This window comes from Miscanthus floridulus, chromosome 10 (assembly GCF_019320115.1).
Source record: "Miscanthus floridulus cultivar M001 chromosome 10, ASM1932011v1, whole genome shotgun sequence".
Lineage (NCBI taxonomy): Eukaryota > Viridiplantae > Streptophyta > Magnoliopsida > Poales > Poaceae > Miscanthus > Miscanthus floridulus.
Window position 1 is genome coordinate 11,729,024 of NC_089589.1, and position 14,343 is coordinate 11,743,366.

Here is a 14,343-nt window from a genome sequence, read left to right on the forward strand (position 1 = left end):
TCGCCGAGATTGCCGCCGAGTGCCACTCGCTGGAGCGGCATGACATCACTGGCTGCCGGTGTCGGTGACGAAGGAGCGGGCCTCCTGGAGGCCGGAGGTGCTCCTGAGCTCGGTGTGCATGGGGCGGAGGCTGCCGGCGGGTTCTCGGCCCGGGGGTGCGCGGATTCGGCGTCCTCTCGGCTGGATCTGCCGCCCCCGCGCCTGGGGCATCCCGTCCGGCCGTGAGGGTTTCCGGCGGCGGCGGCGGCCCCTTTCCTTCCTCGACGGCGGCCATGGCGCCGGCCTGGGCTGCCCGGACGGCGGATCCGGATCCCCAGCGGCTAGCAGCTGCCGGCGACGAGCCTTTGCCCCCGCTCGCCGGCGACGAGCCTCCGCCCCTGCTCGCTGGCCGCCGGCAACGTCTCTGTCCCCGCGACATGGATCTAGGCGTCCAGCGACCTCCCGTGAGTTCATCCCCTTCCTCGTTCTAGATCTACTATATTTCTACTGTTCATGACTTATTGTTGCTTGATTTCTTTGGTCCGCACTTGCTCTTTCTCTGTCCATTCTCGATCTACTCTGTTTTTGCATTTCTTAATTTCTTCTTGATTTTCTTTGTATGCAGTGGATGGCGTTAGGCATCTCCAAATATGAGTAGATGTCGTCTCCTTTTTCCGTTCTCGATCTACTCGATCTACTCTGCAGCTTGATGCTGTGGAATGTGGATGAGAGTGAAACAAATGAGGAAACAGGGAGTTGATGCGAGCCTGAATGCCATTTATTAATAGTAAAACGAATAATAGAACTTAAGTAGTTAAGTAGACTCCAATGTTTTATTGTTATTAGTTTTAATATGTATTTTTTTTTAATTTTAAAATAGTAAAACATATCCGCGTATCGGATTTTTTAGAAAATTACCGTATCCGCGTATCCGTATCCTCCCGATACCGATACGCGGTATCCGTGCTGCATAGATGACAAGTGCAGCCAGCGGCAGATCCATGATAAAAAATGACCTATGGCAAACTTTGGATCGCTAGTTTTTTTTTCACGAAGCGATTGTATAGAATATAAAAGATAATAGCATGAAAAAATAACAATAACAATATACTTACATATATCCATAAACCATGTCACAATCTCATAATTGATGTTTTTAAACTCTAAAAGATGAAACCAAATTGCATATTCCAGTGATGGTGAATGAATATACCAATTGAAGATTCAGTAAATCAATGAAACTCTACAGGTGCAGCAGTACCTGTAGCTGCAACTTCAATTGTTTCTTCAGTACCCGTACTTGGACCAGAAACGGTGCTAAAGTATATCTTTAAGCCTACAACTATCAATTAAAACATTCAGTAAATCAATTGCTCAACCATAGGCCAATCAAATTCGCAATAGATTGAATCAAATTAACTTACCTTTTCTTTTTTTTCCCCTCTGTGTTGCTGCTGCATCAGAATTTTCCACGCTGAATGCCTGAACTTGACAGCAGCAGACCAGCATCCAGAAGTGCAAAGCAGCAGCGATCGCCGTCCGCCGGCCAGCAATCAGCAGTGCGATGCCGATGTGCCGTCGGCCGTCACGCGCAGCCGGCTAGGAGTAAGATCGGATATGGACAAACTGAAACGACGCCCACGGAACGGAACTAGACGCACGCAGAGGCTTTTCACATTCTACATGGGCTTCATGCAGATGGACTACACAGCCCAATTAAAAAGACCAAGCGCAGTCCAATTCTCCAAGTAAAAATAACGCTTCAAGCCTTCAACCTTCGTCTTCCTCTGTCCGACGTTCTTGCTGCTCTTCGGTCGCCGCCGGCCATGGCTGAGGGAGGGAGTGGGGCGGGGGGAGGGGGGTCTCGCCAGCGGGGAGGTCTAGCGGCCGCCAGGCCTCGCCAGATTGGTGGATCCGCCCCTGAGTGCAGCAGTTCCATGCAATTCTCCTACTGAAATATGGTACGGTACAGTAGCTGTACAACTCCGCAGTTACCATTCCAAACTGGACAGAAAGCAGCAAACTTACGGGCAGTTCTTGATTTCTTCTGTCAGGATCAGAACCCTCAGTGATTTTAAAAATATCAAAGCCTCTGAAAACATCTGGACTCTTAGCCACGGCATCATCCCACATGAGACCTTGGAGATATCCCATGTGCCTATCTCAGCGCCTCATTCAGTACCACCTGAGACCTGTTAGATGTATAGATAGACTTGTAATTTCCCTCTACTTGGAGGGGTTCTTTGCACTTGTACACACATGTATAGTTACCCCTTTGGGCCTGGGAATAGAATAAGTTGGCATTATAACATGGTATCAAAGAGCTAGGGTTTGATCTCCACTCACCTTCTAAGCCGCCGGCGTCGGCCAACTCCGCTGGCCTCGTGGGCCCTAGGCCTTCGTCGCGCGGCCATTGGCGCCGCCCCTCCCGTTCGCGTAGGCCTCCATCGCGCGGCCCCCGCGCGGCCATTGGCGCCACCCCTCGCGACCGCACGGCTTTCGCGTCGCGCCCTCCCGGGCGGGCGCAGACTCGTGCCCCCGCGCCGGCCGTCACCTGCCCCCGCGCGGACCCACGCTGCTCGCCCCGGCGTCCTCCCTCTGCCCGAATTTTTTATTTTTTAGCCCTTTTTTGAAAATTTTTCACAAATATGCCCCTGGAGGTAAGATTTTAAAATCTGGACCCTTAGCTCGGCGCCATCGTTGTTAGCGCCGAGCTTACACTGCCCGGCGCCATCGTTGCTGGTGGTGAGGTCTTGGGCTGACGTGGCGGTGACTTGGCAGGCAGCTCGATGCCATAGATCTTGGCGCCAAGCTTGGTGCCGAGCTCGGCGCCGTAGATCTTGGCGCCATGATCTATGGCACCGAGGTGGTGTTTGAACCCCGGCCCCAACCTTGCTGCCCTAGCCTTCTTCCTCTTCTTTCTCCTCCCTCTCGGGTTTTTGCTCTCCCCACTTCGCTCTACCTCACGAATCGGCATATTGGATCTTGAAAACTTTGATTTGATCCGTAGATCTTCGAGAGCAAGGTATCCTTGCTCCCCTCCTAGTTTTTTTCGCATCGATTCGGTATATATTAGTCAGATTTTTTAACCTAAGAATCGTCATTACTTAGAGTTTCATGCAATTTTTAATATTTGTATTATACAACCATAGGATCCAAGGCGTGGAAAAGCTAGCAAACCTAAGTTTTGATTTTTGTTTGTTAAATTACAACCGTTTTGTTAGATGCAAGAAATGTATCGGGAGGAGTTTTAGCGAAAACGGGGTCGTCCTCAAGAATTATACCCCGACACGTCTAGCAAAGATGCCCCTGTCCCTCCTGACCTTCCTGTCCCTAACTATGACTGTGGTTTTCTGGCCGACGTGTTTCAATCAAGACATCCAGACACAACTGCGCGTTGCTTTTACACATGCAGTCGTTTTAATGTAAGTAATTGTTTCCACTATCTTTTTTTCTTCATTTGTGTAAGTAGGCTACTAATATTTTGTTGGAATCTTGTTGTGTAGGACCATGAGAGGTGCTTTTTCTTACAGTGGATCGATGATGCAGAGAAGTTTGACTCTAGGTACCTCCTTTTCGACGATTGGTGTAGAGGGAGACATCCACGTGAGCACTTACAGCGTTGGGTTCCACCCCCTAACCTCTTGCCAATGATGGCTAAGGAGAAGCACCTAGCCATAGTTAGACGACTCGAGGAACCTCCTCTGTGCGAATACGGAGATCGAGCTATGATAAAGCATGAGAATACATTGGAGTTTGTGTGTCCGAACAAACACGAAGTAAGTGGAAAGTGTATCTGTTTAAATGTTTATCTCTATAGGTGTGCCTGTACTAATGTATTCTCTTGTAGCGTTATGGATTTGTGAAGTGTCGTTTCAATGAGTGGCTCTACGGTCCTAAGAATCAATGGCCGGAGCCACCAAAGGCAAAGGAAAAGAAGAAAGAAAGGTTAATTTACAAAGCACCTCCAGTCAAATACGAATGTGGTGTTAAATCCAACTACGGTCTAGTCCCTTCGGAGCTTGGAATAGGTCATTATTGCGGCCATATGGTTGACTATAATGAGGTTGATTATTTTTGTGGTAAACATGAAATCGTATTTTGTTTCTTTTGCTAAGACATATATGATATAATTTTTTGTTTGAACAGAGCACTAGGAAATGCAGGTGGGAATGTTATGATGGTCAAGCTAAATTCTTGGATAAACTGAAGGGAAGACAAGTAATTGCACGGAAGAGGGGATATAGACCTGACTACGTCAACCTATTTATTAAACATCATAAAAACAAGATGCGCGAGTTTGCTAGACAGCGCGGTATTCGTAACCCGATCGATGTTGGGCTTGACAAATGGGGATTGGAGAGACGGAGGACGTTAGAGGAGGAGATGGCAAGGAAGGAGGCAAGAGTACAGATGTAGGTCTTGAACGAACATGTTGTTACATTATGTGCCAGTGAGTGCTTGAAAGCCTTTTTTTGTTGCCTGATTTTAAATGTAATATAATCGCGTTGCTAACTGATTGCATTTTATACATGAAGGGATTGGATGTAGCGAGGACCATGCCGTAGAGGTGGCTCATGCAAGGTATGAGGAAAAAAAGTTAGATGAGCACAGAACGTGAGCTAGTCACACCATTCAATCACCGATTGTGTTGTCTGATGAGGTAGACGAGGATGAGGACAACACTGCTAGGTTGAGCGATCTCATTGCTCTTTCTAAGGTGGGCTTGCAGGCGGAGGAGGTAGAGGACGACACTGGTAGACTGAGCGAGCTCATCTCTCTAACAGAGGCGGGCTTGCAGGCGGAGGAGGCTAAGGACGACACTGGCAGAATGAGCGAGCTCATCGCTCTAGCAGAGGCGGGCTTGTAGGCGGAGGAGGCTGAGGACGACACTGGCAGATTGAGCGAGCTCATCGCTCTAGCAGAGGCGGGCTTACAGGCGGAGGAGGATGATGACGCGTTCTTCACTCAGGCCACAGATGAAGCGGAGGCCGCTTACTACAGGCGACAAGCAGGTCAGAGCAATGCAGGTGAGCCTAGCCACAACAATAAGGTTGTGGTAGAGGACTGGTACTCAGATGATGAGTTGCTTACTCAGTATGTTTCAGACTGAAGATTTGAAAGTGCATTTGCCCCATATGTGGGTTTTAGTGTATTGATGACATCCAAATTAGGGAATAATATAATCTTAATGGATATGTCATAGCTATTAGTCCCATAAAAGATTCAAAGAGTTGATAAAAATGAAATGATATCCCTCAATTCTTGAAGTTGTAAAGGCGCACGAACTCAAAGCGCTCTCCAAAGGTTTTATTTTTGTTTTTGAGTTTAGGATCCGCCGCACTATAAAGAGGGATGCAAACTTAGTTGGTCTGAGGAAGATAGAGTGCTCAAGTATAAAAATAAAATCAAAAGAGAGACACTCTAACACTCCACGAGCACGTAGAATATTTTTCAGTGACTGTTGGGGTCAGAAGTCTCGACGTAAGCCGAAACTCTAGATCTTCAGAAGTCATGACTCATGCCAGAAGTTCTGACACCCAGTCACTTAGGCTGCGCAGTGACTGTGGCCGTCGGAAGTCCCGACAGTCGGAAGTCGCGACCCAAGTCGAGAGTCCTGACACCTAGGTTTTTGTTGGCCGGCTGTCTGCGCCCGTCGAAAGTCCCGACGTACGTCGGAACTCCCGACAGTCTGTACGATATGATTGGACTATACACGTTCTAATGAATTAACATTTAATCTGTGTACTACATTTGTGCCTTTTTAGCGGTGTAGTATAATTAATGATTAACAGAAAAATTCGCAAGAGTTTCCCTTGTTTCAGGAGCATCCACAGTTACAAACAGAGACATCATTATATAATCCAAACATTTAATCATCCAAAGAGCACAATGCAACCACAACGAACATCACAATCAACATAACATGTCCTGCATAGTCCAAATAGTCCACAATGTCCATACAGTCCTAAATAGTTATAGGAAAGTAACTATAAAATCCATAATAGTACATACTAACATCTACCACAAACCCTCACTGCCTCCTAGTCTTACCCTTACCCTTGTGACCGAGAGCGCTCATACCTGGAGTGTAAGGGTCAGGTGGACGGCATCGTCTAGTGCCTGGAGGCTGTGTAGGCTGAGTCGAGGGAGCGTCATGGAGCTGAGAGGGGCCAAGCTCCTCGTGCCTCTAGTCCACGTCATCGTCATCGTCGTCCTCATCCTCGTCCTCGTCCTCGTCCCCTATAGGTGCTTGGCTAGAGGAACCTAAGCCTCCTCTGCCTACGGAAGAAACGTACACGTCTTGTGTCATGTCCGTCCTACAACCACAACGAGCAGCCGCACGGCGTAGCCGACGTGACAGCCTCTATTGTATAAAATTATGTTAACTGAAATAATTTAACGTATTAATAATATGTTTGAAAGAATATTTTGAATCTTACGTCTAGGAAGCTACGCGTGTCGTCGTCCCTGACTCTCGGATGAAAGCGCTCAATGTCTTCAACGAAGCATTTGAGGGTATTGCCCTACAACAAAGTTCTCAGTAATAATACTTCTGAACAGATAGCAACATGTTTTGTTATCTTTTGTACAAGAATCTAACGTATTATAAGGATGCTATGGCTCGAAGGTGGCACTAACTAAAATAGATACCTCTAACGCATAATGTATTGGTATGCAACTTAACGTAGAAAAATAAGACAATTGTCTTACCACTCTATCCAAGATTGGTCCTGCCTCCACCTACCTTCCTGCACAAGTAGACTGGTCGTACGCCGTGTCTTCATTGTCGGAGGACTCGATGTCGACGTAGTCATCTTCTGTCCACTGTAGCCTCAGCCTGCAACGTGTCGCAAGTTGGTACCAAGCTTGGTACCACCTGAACTCACGGTTCATGTGTGGCTCGTTGTTCTCGTCCACGTTGTCGTGCATCTACTCCCATTACTCAATGTAGTACTGGTGGTGCTTCTCCCAGTCAAAAATCTTTTTGTTCTTCTGACGATCCAACCTGCACGTATGTCATCATTACTTGAATCCATGTACATGTCACCATATTAATGGAAATGGACCATCACGAGACATTTGAAATAGCAAAACACTTACTTGTGTAAGTCAACGCTAGTCGAGAACGGATCCATTGGCCAAAGCTATCTCACTCCAAATTGGTGCGCAACTCTATCTGGCAGGTGGAACTCGACAGCATAGAAAAAGATTAGAGGGCACCTCATCCTATAGAAGTCGTCATCGCACCCACACATGTTGCTCAAATAAAAAGGAAGTGCCCCCTCTCCATCGTATGGCTCCCACAACACCTGCAACATGTCCAAACAAGATGTTAGATGGTATACTAAACCATTTCAAACCAGCATGGGAAATAAAATTTACTTACACTAGATGCTGTGAGCGTGTCTAGCTTGTTTGTGAACTCAATGTACGCTCGCTGTAACCTTGCGTGCGAAACCCTAACCTGGTCCCAAAGGTACGCCCACGTCGGCTGCCGATGTGGAGGCTAACCTAGAAACCACTCACGAGGAGCTAGAACCTCGGGAAGGCCAACTGGTAGACGAGCCCACATCCATAACTGAAGTAGGTACACGCAGCCACCAAGTGATGCTATGGATGAAGTCCGACGACACCCCTCGCACAGCTGGCGGTAAAGAAAACCCAAGACTATAGATCCCCAGCTGTACTGATCCGCCTAGTCCCAGTCACTGAGGTAGTGGACCCACATCCAATACACAGTGTCACCCGTGGCGTAGGGGAAGAGAACGCAGGCGAACAGGTGTAGGATCCACGCCCTGCAATAGTACCCAACTGTCTCCTCATCTGCCTCCTCGAGGCACTGTGCGAACTCTTGTCGGAACCAGGAGATTAGAACTCTTGAAGTGCGAGCCCCTTGCTCACCAACCTCACGCCCAAGGAAGGCCTCCACTCGTGCTCTCCAGCCATTTGACCTGCACTGCCCAGTGACTGCATTGCCGTAAATCCTCAGGCCTAGCATCTTCTAATAGTCCTAGAGCGTGACTGTCATCTCTCCGAAAGGTAGGTGGAAGCTGTGAGTCTCTAGCCGCCACCTACATATTAGACAAAGCAAGATTACATGTCAAAAAGGCAAGTGCATGAACAAATGGCCATGAATGGAGGCAATAATTGAAGATAATACCTGTCAACCAACGTAGTTATGGCCACTGAGTTGAACTTGGGTAACCCATGACAAACCTGAAAAGAGATGACATCCAGGCCAGCTCTTTATAGGAAAGGAGTGTACCTGTTGTCGTACTGCATGTCCAAGAACCCATTGTGGGTTCTAGCACGAAGGAGCGGACGGTCTTGCATGGAATAAAACATAGTCTCCCATTACTTCACGAACACATGTACGGTCTCACAAAAATTTGAACAAAACATATAGATTATTACCTGCCCCTCCGCTATGAGACGTCCTCGGTGGGTCGCCTCGTACGTCGGGTCAAGCAGGTGGAATTGCGCCATCCTACAAAAGAAGTCAATTCAATAGAAATTCAATATACAATAAAACATGAACTTAGAAATGTACAAGTAATTGACACAATTACATGCATAAATTGAGACATGCATAATTAATTAAATGAATACGACAAATATGAAATAATGAAAACAACCAATAGTCGCACCTCACTAATCTGCCAATGGCAAGTGCGTGAATTGTGGCCCAGTCTACCACACTTATCGCACTTGTACTGCTCGGGGTCAGTAAGAAATGGGGTTCCTCTCCCATGCCTCGTTCTTCCAGGTATCTGATCCATAACTATCCTGTGCCTCGTCCTCTTCCTTGATCCATGCTTGTTCCAACAGTAAGCTGGATTCGCAATGTATTTTGGCCCATCATATGGAGGCCACTCTCTAGGGTCCTAGAAAGGCATGAAGCGGGGGATCCATGTGTGCACAAGCGTGTCGACACTATACTCGTGAGTTATCCTGCTCTTGATATTATAGTTGCGATGCCTAGCTACTGCCACCAAATGGGAACATAGAAAGTGGTACTGCCTTGGTTTACCACAAGTGCATTTGAAATTTTGGAGGATAACCACATGCATCCTCGACTCTCGAACCTCACCGTCGCACATTGTACCACCCCTATGCTTGACCTGATAAGTCCCTGTGGCATGGTCAAAGCATGTAACATCATGTGTGCCAGCCCTTTCATTTGCCTTCTCTAGGTGGGCCTTTGGTTTCGGAGCCCATATCTCTCCATCACTCCGCAACTTCAATGCATGGGCGTGTCTATCATTGAACCAAGCAATAAGCTTGTAGAAGGTGAATTAAATGATTGCATTCATGGGCATACCACATATTCCCAATAGCAACTTATTGAATGACTCCGCCATATTGCTGCACTGAAACTTGTACCTCCATCCACCGGTGTTGTGAGCTCTTGTCCATTTCTCCAAATCCCTCATCAAACATGTGAGCCATTGTCTACCTTCTGCATTTGATGCGGTTCTAACCTGCTCTAACTTTTTCTGAAAGTACTTGTCCTCAAGCTGTCGAGCAGCCTCCTAGAACAGATCAAAGTTATCCTTCACACCATCCTTCCGGAGTAGAATCTTGGCAAGGTGCCGAGTACACCAATGATGGTGCAAAGGTGCATACCCCTCTATCTACTCTCGCACAGCATTAAGCATGCCCTAGTGCCTATCAGATATGACGCCAACCTCCCTATCAGGCCCAACCACATGTATCCGGACTAGCCTCAAGAACCATCCCCAACTGTCATTGTTCTCCTTCTCAACCAAAGCAAATGCCAAAGGAACCAACTTGTTCGTGTCACAAGATCTGGCTATAAGAAGTGTGCCTTGGTATTTGCCAATCAAGAATGTACCATCAATGGAGAAGATGGGACGACAGTGCCTAAAGGCCTCGACACACTGAGGGAAGTACCAGAAAGCATGGAAGAATATCTGCCTCCCATCCTTCCATGCTTTTGGTTTTGGGATGTACTCATAATGCATGCCTGGATTCACCGCTTTGATTGCATTGAAAAGTACTGGCAGCTGCTCATATCCATCCTCCCAGTCCCCATATATCATCTTCCACGCTCGCTGCTTAGCCCTCCAAGCTTTACCATAAGTTATCACATAACCTCCAAACAACGCCTCAATGGTCCTAATAATTGTCCTAACCTTCATGTTGGGTTCTCCCTGCAATATTCTCATCAACCGCTTGACAATGAGGGTAGATGTCAACTGTCGATGCCTCAGTGTCAGCACATGGTCATCATAATTGTGTGGCCCGACAACTTTTGTGAGCTTCCACTTTTCCGATGACCTTTTGCTTCCTTGCACAAACCCTCCATAGGCAGTATTCCTTGTCACACACAACTGTGTAACAGCGCTCCGCATATGACTGCAAGACCTTGTAAGGTCTCTTTCGTATCACTGCAAACGCTTGTAACCATCTCTTCAATGAAGGGAGGTCCTTGAATACCCTCCCATTCTCAATTACCATGTTAGGGCCAGCCTCAGGAGCTTCTAGGAGATCATCATGTCCTTCTACACACGCCTGATCGGAATTAGCAAGACCACTGAACTCGTGAACTCTTGGATCACGATAGCCAGGAAAGATACGCCTCAACATCTCAACATCACTCTCTATCAGCTCTCCAACAGGGTGATCATCATCAGAATTAAGAGCCCTTGACATCTCATATGGCTCCGAATCATTCATAATTTCAACACTATTGGAGCCACGGAATCCATCTCCACAGAGCACTTGCGTAGCAACATTGGGCACATCCACATTGTCAGGAATATCTACTGCAACATCAATAGAAAAATGAGGAAAGAATGAAATATTGGATGTAAGGAATGGGGTAAGCTCCCAATAACCATGCGGATAAGACACTTACTCGAATGAATCTGTGTCAAAGGGATCTCATGAGGAGGATCTACCACAACATCATGAGTCTAACAAACATCTCCAACTAGCTAATTGGGGCAGATTGAGCATCGAGAACCGTAGGTGCAACCTCCACATCCATATCAGGTTCCAGGACGGGAGGGTCGAAGTGTGCCTATTGACCCATTGGTGGGGAAAACCCATGAGGGATGGGATCAACTAACACCCGATGCACAACCACGTCCAAACATTGTAGCTGACTCTTCATAGCCGATCTCACATAGTTCTCCCACTGATCCGCATATCCAATTGTGATCATTCGCCTAAGGATGTTGGAAGGAGAACCTAGGTGCAGTACACCCTCAACTACAATGCCATCATCATCATCGCCAAGGCAATGCAGCTCCTCCCGAGCCCTTGCAACCATCTCACTAAACGATGGCTTCTCATTGAATAGCACAGGCACACTTTGCATGTCAACAAACTCAACATATCCATAACGATCGCTTTCAACGGTGCCTCCATGATATATGGTCACTAGGTTGTCCATCTATTTCAAACACGTAACGAAACACATGTCCTTTAGTCCAAATTAGACGATAGATAGTACCTAACAAGTACTTTCTAACTACAAACTAAGTAAATAAGATAATAACTACATACATAGATACAGTATACTCACTAAATAGCTAGATCCTATTTAGTTAACTAAATATATAACTACCTATCTAAGTAGCTATCTAACTATATCTATGTACCTATGTATCTATGTTTCTATCTATCTACATATATATCTCACCAGATCACTAACTAAATCAACTACCTGAGTCATCACATTAACTAGTAAATAACAAATGCTAAAACTACTACACTACAATCAAAGCTAACTAAGTATGTACATTGCAAATTCACAATTTTTACCTGTCCGACGACGGAGTCGCGGACGTCGATGAAGTCGCAGCGGACGCCGGGCATGGGTGAGGCCGACGAGCTGGGCCGACGGTGGCATGGCCGGGCACTATAGGTGTCGGGGCTGGCGGTGGCGCGTGGCGGGCGCAGGATGGTCGGTGCTCCGGCGGCGAGGCTGGCACGGCGGGCGCTCGGGACGGCAGGCGAGGCCGGGCGCGGCGCGGCCATGGCACGGCGGGCACGACGAGCACGGTGCGGGCAGGGCATGGCGCGGGCAAGGCGGCCGTGGGGGCGGACGGCACATCAGGCGAGACCGGGCCGGGCGGCATGGCATGGCCGACGGACGTGGGCAACACGGCATGGGGGGCGGGCGTGGGCGGCATGGTGCGGGTACGGGGACTAGCGTGGGCGAGGGCATGGGCGTAGGGCGTGGGGAAGGGCGAGGGTGAGGGCGAGGGCGTGCGTTCGTGGGCGGGCGCTGGGTGAGGGTGAGGGCGCGGGCGGGCGCGCACGGGCGTGGGCAAGGGCGTGCGGGCACGGGCGGCGACAGAGGTGCGCTGCTCGGGTGGGCGCTGGCGGTGCAAGAGAGAGAGGGAGAGGAAGAGAGAAAGGATTAGGGCCCACACATAAGATAGGCTTGACACCAGTAACCACGGCGCCGAGCTCGGCGCCAAGATCTACGGAGCCAAGTTTGGCGCCAAGATCTACGGCGCAAGCTACCTGCCAAATCATCGCCACATCAGCATCGAGCCTAAGAGCTCGGCGCCAGCAACGATGGCGCCGAGACGTGTAAACTCGGCGTCAGCAATGATGGCGCCGAGCTAAGGGTCCAGATTTTGAAATCTTACCTCCAGGGGCATATTTGTGAAAAAAAAAATCAAAAAAGGGCTAAAAAATAAAAAAAATCGGTCCCTCTACTCCAGCCTCCTCCCTCTAAGCTGGACTCCTCCCACCCGTACGGCCTCGAATCGCTCCTCCATGTGAGCATTTTTCTGCCTCTCCCACCTTTTATCCTTTTCCAAAAAAAGGCAGCAGCTAGTTGCTTCCCTCCATGGCGTCTCCCAACACGTCTCCTGGGCGCCTTGGTGCTATTCCTGTCCCTCGCTGCCCTATCATCTTCAACGGCACCAATTGGGGAGATTTCATTTTTCATATTGGAGGTCCATATGGATGGGCAATTGCTGTGGGGCTATCTCACAGGGGAGCAAAAGTGTCCTTCGCCTCCGGTTCTCCCCACGCCGCCCACATACCCGCCAGATGTTGCTGATGATGTCAAGAGTGCTCTATTTGAGGTATTTGAGCTTGAGATGGAGAACTACCAGTCTGATCTCAGTGTCTATGAGACTTGGCTACGTGAGGAAAAATCTACTAAGGCCATTTTACTTGCAAGCATGGAGATTGATTTCGCACGGCCCCTCAGAGGTCTTACCACTTCACACCTTATGTGGGAACACCTTTGTTGTAGTTACGAGATCCGTAATGAAGCGATGTACCTTGCTGTTGTTGAGGAGGCTCAGTCACTTCGTCAGCTTGATTCTACAGTTGAGGACTTCCACCATCAAATGACAGCCGTCTAGCATCGTCTAGACAGTTTGGGTGTTGAGTTCTGCGGTGGTGGTACTTGTTAGTGATGTGACCGCCACTAGGACCAAAGAGACACTTCGCCTTCACAAGTTCCTCTGCCAGCTTCATTCGGAGTTTGAGACTGTTCTGGCATAGTTGCTGACTTGTCGTCCCTGCCCATCTTTCTTCGAGGCGATGCCTGAGTTGCGAGTCGAGGAGACACGTCTTTGAGCTAGGGGTGTGAGTCGTGTTTTGCCACAGCCCTCCGTACTAGCGGCAACACCTCCCCCGGTCTCTTCACCTTCGTCCTAGTCTCTGGTGGTGGCAAGGGCTCCTTCTAGTGTTCAGTGCCGCTATTTCAAGATTTATGGTCATGAGGAGAAGGATTATTGCAAGAAGCAGCGTGACCGATAGGGGCATCATGGTAGATGTTTCTCTCAGGGCTCGGGTGGCTCTTCTACTCAGCAGGGCACTCGTTTAGTGTCTGCAGTGGAGCAGGAGGTTCTCGCCCTGTTTCGTCGCCTTACTACAGTAGCTCAGGCCTCAGCTCACGGGACTACTGCTCAGGCTTCTCAGGCCTCAACTCACGGGACTACTGCTCAAGCTTCTAGTTCTGCTCCTCCTCTAGGTATATTATTCTCATGGTTCCTTGACTCAGGTGCTTCCTTTCATATGACACCTGACTCGACCAATTTGTCCTCTATGTCTTCTCTCGATCCACCCATTTTTGTTTAAACCGCGGATGGCACTTCGCTTTCTGTTGCTGGGAGTGGCATTCTTTTGACATCTTCCTTTGATGTTCCTACTGTTTCTCATGTTCCCAAACTCACCATGCAACTATTGTCTGCGGGTCAAATCACTGATCATGGTTGTCGCATAATTCTTGAATCTGATTCTTGTTGTATTCAGGACCTTCGTATGGGCCTTTTGGTGGGGACTGGGCCTAGGCGTCGGGACTCACAACGCCTATGGGAGCTTGATTGGTTGTGTCTTCCTTCATCTTCTTTGGCTCACATG